This window comes from Solanum tuberosum, unplaced genomic scaffold (genome assembly GCF_000226075.1).
Source record: "Solanum tuberosum cultivar DM 1-3 516 R44 unplaced genomic scaffold, SolTub_3.0 scf00140, whole genome shotgun sequence".
Classification (NCBI taxonomy): Eukaryota; Viridiplantae; Streptophyta; class Magnoliopsida; order Solanales; family Solanaceae; genus Solanum; species Solanum tuberosum.
Genome location: NW_006239064.1, coordinates 714,711 through 721,321, shown reverse-complemented (window position 1 = coordinate 721,321; position 6,611 = coordinate 714,711). Strand labels below are relative to the sequence as shown.

Here is a 6,611-nt window from a genome sequence, read left to right as displayed (position 1 = left end):
CCCGCAACTGCCACCACCACCCCATCTCTGCCTCCATCCATCCACCCCCAAAAAATTGTATCTTTTTCTAAAAAGAAAAATCATGTCTTTTAAAAAAATAAAAATTCCTGCCACACACCCACCTTTCAATTTTTTTGAAAAATAAATTAATATTTTTGAAAATTAAAAATTAATATTAAGTTTATTTATTTTTTAGCACAATTAAGAATTTTGAGTTGAAGTGAAAAGTAAGTAATCTATTATGGGTTTATATGGATACCCATATTTTACTCATTTTGATCATATTTGTAGGGGCTCTTAAAATAGTTTGAAGTCCATAATTACCCAATTAAAATAGAGCAACTTTCGTATATAACCACTCAAAAATAGCCTAATTAGTAATTACGCTTCATAGCTATATTTTGCTAATTATGATTCGTAGTTACATGTTATAGGGAGGAGAGTGGCAAGCGAGACTAGGAGAGTGAGGAGAGAGACGAGCGAGAGAGGGCAAAGAGTGACAAAGAGGTAAATCGTATATATATATCAGTTAGATAATTGTATATTTACATATGTATTTGTATATTTGGCGAGTGAGATTGGGAGAGGGAGGAGAGAGGCGAGCGAGGAGGGCAATAATTTGTATAATTCGCAGGTACGTTTGTATAATTCACGTGTGTTTTGTATAATTGAGTAATATAAAGTCTGGAATTATCCAAATATGATAAAACTTAAAATAACGAATTGATACAAACATAAACAATTTTACAAAATATATTATACAAATTACATTATATAAATTATATTATACAAAATCCAAAAACTACATGTTTATACAAACTTTAAAAAGTTATACACAAAAAGATTGAATGTATATGGTGACGACAAAACTAAAAAACCAAATAAAATCATCGTCATATACAAATACAAACCATCGTATACAAATACAAATCAAATGAAGAATTGTTAGTTGCAAATTATACAATTGTGGTGAATTATATAAACGTGACTAATTATACAAACTCGAAGTCACCCACGTAATTAATGTATAATGTTAGTTGCGAGCAGGGGCGGCTCTACCGCTTTGGAAAAAAAGCAATTGCCTTGGGCCCCAAAATTTGAGGGGCCTCATTTTTAAAAAAAAAAATAGGTTATAAGTATTTTTTTTAAAAAAAACATATCGAGTATTGCTTGTAGAAATAAAACTTTTCATAAAAGAGCAAAGAAGTAATAGAAGTTCGACAAATTACTATGTCTCAAGAAAGATTAAATAATTTGCTATAATAAACTTCATAAAAAATACATATTTGAATTTAAGGCCTCCATTCGAATTTGTCTTTAGGCCACCGAGTTATTAGAGCCGCCCCTGGTCGCGAATGGTAACTATAGCAAACTATGACTATGATGAGTAATTAAGTAGTATAAGTTTACTTAACCGCATAATTTTTCCACTAAAATATGAGTGATCCAAGTCATTAAAGATGGATAAAATAGACTCATCTCAATAATATGAGCTCAAATTGCCACTAAGTTATTAGAGCCGCCCCAGGTGAAGAGGAGCCAGATCCGTCTTTTTGCAAGATGCAATATTAAAAGTAGGAAAAGAGAAAAAAAAAAGTAGTAGTCTTGTGCTGCCTATCCCTGTGTCGGCAGATACAATAAGGGGTCGTTTGGTAGAGTGTATTAGAAAAAATAACGCATGCATTAACATTGTGTATTACTAGTACCTTGTTTGGTACTCTTTTCCAACCTATGTATAACTAATACTTGCATTAGTTATACACTCTATTGTGTATTAAGGTGTGTATTGCTAATACCATGGATTTCTAGGTATTAGCAATGCAATGGTTTTAATGCATGCATTAGATTAACTAATGACAAAACTACCCTCTAAGCCTAATAATAATAATAATAATAATTATAATAATATTAATTATAATAATAATAATGTGGGGGTATTTTTGTAAACAAATATTTTTTAATAGTCTTTATACAAGGCTTGCTATTTCCAATACATCAAACCAAACAATGTATAAGAAATAATGCAAGCATTACTAATGCTTGCATTACTAATGCATGCATTACTAATACATCATATTCAACATTATTCTTATACACTCTACCAAACGACCCCTAATTGTATGTGAAATATTGTTTTTTTTTTGGTACAATAATTGCATGTTTAGACTCTATGCGATGTAAAAAAATACAAATAAATTGAAAAGAAAGGAGCAGTTGGACTTCCAGCTGGTTGATAGAGACTAGGGCAGACTGTAGACCAACATTGTCTCAAGAAATAAGTGCTCCCTCCATTCCATTTTATATGATATCCTTTCATTTTTAGTCCGTTCCAAAAAAAAATGTCACATTATTTTTAATCACACAAATATGTAAGGGTTGTTTCAGATCATAAATTTAAATTTATTTTTTTATAAAAGATCGTGTCAAGTCAAACGGTATCACATAAAATGAAATGAGAGGAAGTATATAATAGGCATAATACATATATTGGACCTTAAACTTGGCTTCAAATTTTAACTTTGACCTCCAACTTTCAAAGTGCACAAATAGACACTTTAACTATCCAACCTTTTAATAAATAAACACGCGTGTCTTACCTGGCAAAACGCGTGATGTGCACGCATTTTGCGCGAGTGAGAAGTAATTTTTGAGGCACACAACAGTGAAAAAAATGCTGAAATGACAACTCTACCCTTGTTTAATTTTATTTTTTTTTAGTTCTAAAATGGACGTGTAAAGTGTTTAATTAGTTGGCAGCCATTGAGTGGCTCACTAATACACGTGGCAGCGTTTGCATTTCACGCTCTTGGCTCCAAAAATCGCGTGTTTATTTATTAAAAGGTTGGATAGTTAAAGTGCTTGTTTGTGCACTATGAAAGTTGGAGGTCAAAGTTAAAATTTGAAGCCAAGTTTAAGATCAAATATATGTATTATCCCTATATAATAAGTTGTGGCAATTATATACATTCCACCTTCTATCATACAACTTGTGTCTTGGTCTCTCTTTACAGAAACTCTCTATTTTGATCATACTGAGGTACATATGGCTTATGCTGCTATTACTTGCCTTATGAACACTGTACAACAATCCATGGAAGTTACTGGATATGATTTGCAATCGTTCTACGAAAAGCTTGAATCTTTGAGAGCTAATCTGGAGAAATCATCCCACAGAACTTCAGGGGATCATCTTGAGGAATTAACTAGACTGGAAGCTGAAATCATAGCTCAGAGGATATGGTTGATGCAGAATCAAGAAAAGATGGAATTACGCGACTTGAATTACTCTTGAAACAACAAGTAGAACGCATTGATTCCGCGATGAACAAGTGGATGATCATTGCTGAGAAGAACATGTACATGACAAAAAACAAAGATAATATTATTGCCAATACATCGTCATCTCAACATGCCTTATTAGAGCCTGATGAGAACATGAATATGGTTGGTGATGAAAATGAATTCGAGATGATGCAGGGGAGACTTACAAGAGGAGGAAGGGAACTAAAAGTTGTCTCGATTGTCGGTATGGGTGGCATTGGCAAGACAACTTTGGCTAACAAAATCTATAGTGATCCATTCATTATGTCTCACTTTGACATTCGTGGAAACGTAACTGTTTCACAAGAGTATTGTAGGGAATATGTACTCCTAGGTCTTCTTTCTTCTGTAAGTGGAATGAGTAGTCATGAATTTTATGAGCAACAAGATGATGGGGAACTAGCAGAACAATTGCAAAAGCTTCTAAAAGGCAGAAGATACTTGGTAGTCATTGATGACATATGGACTAGGGAAACTTGGGATGATATACAATTATGTTTCCCAGATTGTAACAATGGAAGCCGAATACTCATGACAACTCGAAATATGGATGTGGCTAAATATGCTAGCTCAGGTAACACTACTCCTTATCAAATGAGCCTTTTGGATTTTAAAAGAAGTTGGAATTTACTGCACACAAAGGTCTTTGATAAAGAATCATGTGTTTCTCATGAATTTAAAGAAATTGGGAAACAAATTGCATTGAAATGCGGAGGATTACCTCTAGCAATTACTGTGATTGCTGGAGTTCTCTCCAAAATAGGTAAATCATTGGGTGAGTGGCAAAGTGTTGCCGAGAACGTAAGTTCAGTGGTAAGCACAGATGTTGATGTTCAATGCATGCAAGTGTTGGCATTGAGTTATCATCACTTGCCTCAACACCTAAAGCCGTGTTTCCTATATTTTGCAATCTTCCCAGAAGATGAAGTGATTTTTGTCGATAAACTTATGGAGTTATGGGTTGTAGAAGGATTTTTGAAGGCAGAAGAGACAAAAAGTGTTGAACAAGTGGCAGAAAAATGCCTAAATGATCTTATAGACAGAAGTTTAATTTCAATTCACAACTTGAGTTTTGATGAAAAATTGGAGAGTTGTCAAATGCATGATGTGACCCGTGAACTCTGCTTGAGGGAAGCTAGAAATGTTAATTTTGTGAATGTTATTAGAGAAGAGAATGATCAAAATCCATATTCACAATCCATGTGTTTTTCCTCTAAGAGTCGAGGTCGGATCAGCATCCAATTGATCAACATGCCTGACGACCGTGTGATCGAGGAAAAATTGTCTAGGTATCCTAATACTGTGATCAGTTCTATTATCTGTTTTAGAATGCTATGGTCCATGCCAAAGTTGTTGTGTTTCAAGCTATTAAGAGTACTAGATCTTGCTTTAGTGAAATGTGGTGCTTTTCCCAATGGGATAATTGATTTGATTCACTTGAGATACTTAGCTTTGAGTCTTTCACCTGGCGTGGAGCGGTATCTAGGTGAAGAGATTCCCTCATCAATAGACATTCCTCTATCCATATCTAGCCTATGTTATCTGCAAACTCTTATCCTTAATCTTCCACATAGTAAGGGGTACCAGCAACGGGAGAAGAAATATCCCTTGATATTACCATCGGAAATTTTGACGATGATGCAGTTGAGGTACCTCCTTTTGGACTGGAATTACTTCCGGTTTCACGAGCCAACAGAGAAACGTTTGGTACTGAGAAATTTGCAATGCTTGTCTGGATGGAATCCTTGGTATTGTACTAAGTTTGTCTTTAGACTATTTCCTAATTTAAGGAAGTTGCAAATATGTGGCGTCAAGGAAGACTATTGTAGTTGCACGGACCCCTATGATTTTCGCGACTTAGATCAGCTCGAGGAACTGGAGTTTCATTTGTATTATAGCTTTCTTCCAGTTTGCCCTTTCTTTTTGAAAAGTACACCTTCAGATTACCTAAGGTTTACGGAGCGAGAACGACCATCTTTGACACTTCCGACTGTATATTATTTTCAACCTTTGGTCCTCCCACCTGTAGATGCTTTTCCACAAAATCTTAAGAAGTTATCTTTTAGTATGACTTTTTTGCGGTGGAAGGATATGAGCATTGTTGGTCAGCTTCCCAAACTCGAGGCCCTTAAATTAGAATATCGTGCCTGTATAGGCGAGGAGTGGGAAGTAGTTGAGGAAGGATTTCCTTGCTTGAAGTTCCTGTGCCTGGAAGACTTGAATCTTGAGTACTGGAAAGCCAGTGGTGACCACTTTCCGTGCCTTGAACGACTATTTCTTGAAGAGTGCAGGTTTTTGGATTCGATTCCTCGAGATTTTGCAGATATAACCACACTCGCTCTAATTGATATAAGGAGGTGTGCAGAATCTGTTGGGAGTTCTGCGAAGCATATTCAACAGGACATTGAAGAGAACTATGCAGGTTCTATTGAAGTCCATATCCGTGACCCCGTCAGTAAGACATCTTGTTCCTTGATTTACTCCTTATAATTGTTGCATGTATATTGTGCTTCCAATCCAACAACATATAACTAACTAGATCTTCATAGCAAGCTCGATACAGTAACCTAGATATATAATAGAATAATAACTTGCTTTAATAAGTTAAATTGTTACACTACTGTCATTCTATATAACTTAAATCCGTATAATGATGTGTAAGTTCTTATACCTACATGTTCATTTTTTTATATAGTTTTCTCGCGTTGGGAAATCTAACATTTCATTTTTCTTCCTCTGGCTATTTCTTTTTTCTTTGCAGAAAGAGGTGATGACCTTAAGATGCCTTACAAGCCTAACTGATATGGAACTCGACAGATTTTACATCATTTTCTTTATCAGTGCATCAATTGGTGCTGTATTAGTACTATCTCCTTGTTTGACTCGTCGTGTATATTAATCTGCAACAATTCCAGCAATAAGATATAAAAATTCTTCTGCATTCTATCTTGTTCCATTAATCTTCAATGTCCTGTTGGTAGAATTCACAACAGATTTTTCATAGTTGCTTGATCTATATCACTAAGATCAAGGATTGTTACAACATGTCAAAGGATAATATAGTAATATTACCCTTATTATTTATTATTTCTTAAGGGGTGTGTCAAGTCAATAGTGGACAACTATTGTTGAACACAGATTGTAAATTATTTACTAGCAAGACAATAAAATGATCATTAATAAAATTGTATAATGAATTAGCCAAAAAGAAGTAAACTCTGTGACCTTCTCATTGACATTAAATTAAGTGATTTTATGTCACGACCCAATTTATCGAGTCATGATGGCAC

At 34.6% G+C, this 6,611-nt stretch overlaps 1 pseudogene; it reads left to right on the top strand.

Moving 5' to 3' along the window:
* The first annotated feature begins 2,988 nt into the window (after positions 1 to 2,988).
* Positions 2,989 to 6,265, top strand: LOC102580419 (putative late blight resistance protein homolog R1B-16; annotated as a pseudogene).
* Positions 6,266 to 6,611: the final 346 nt, after the last annotated feature.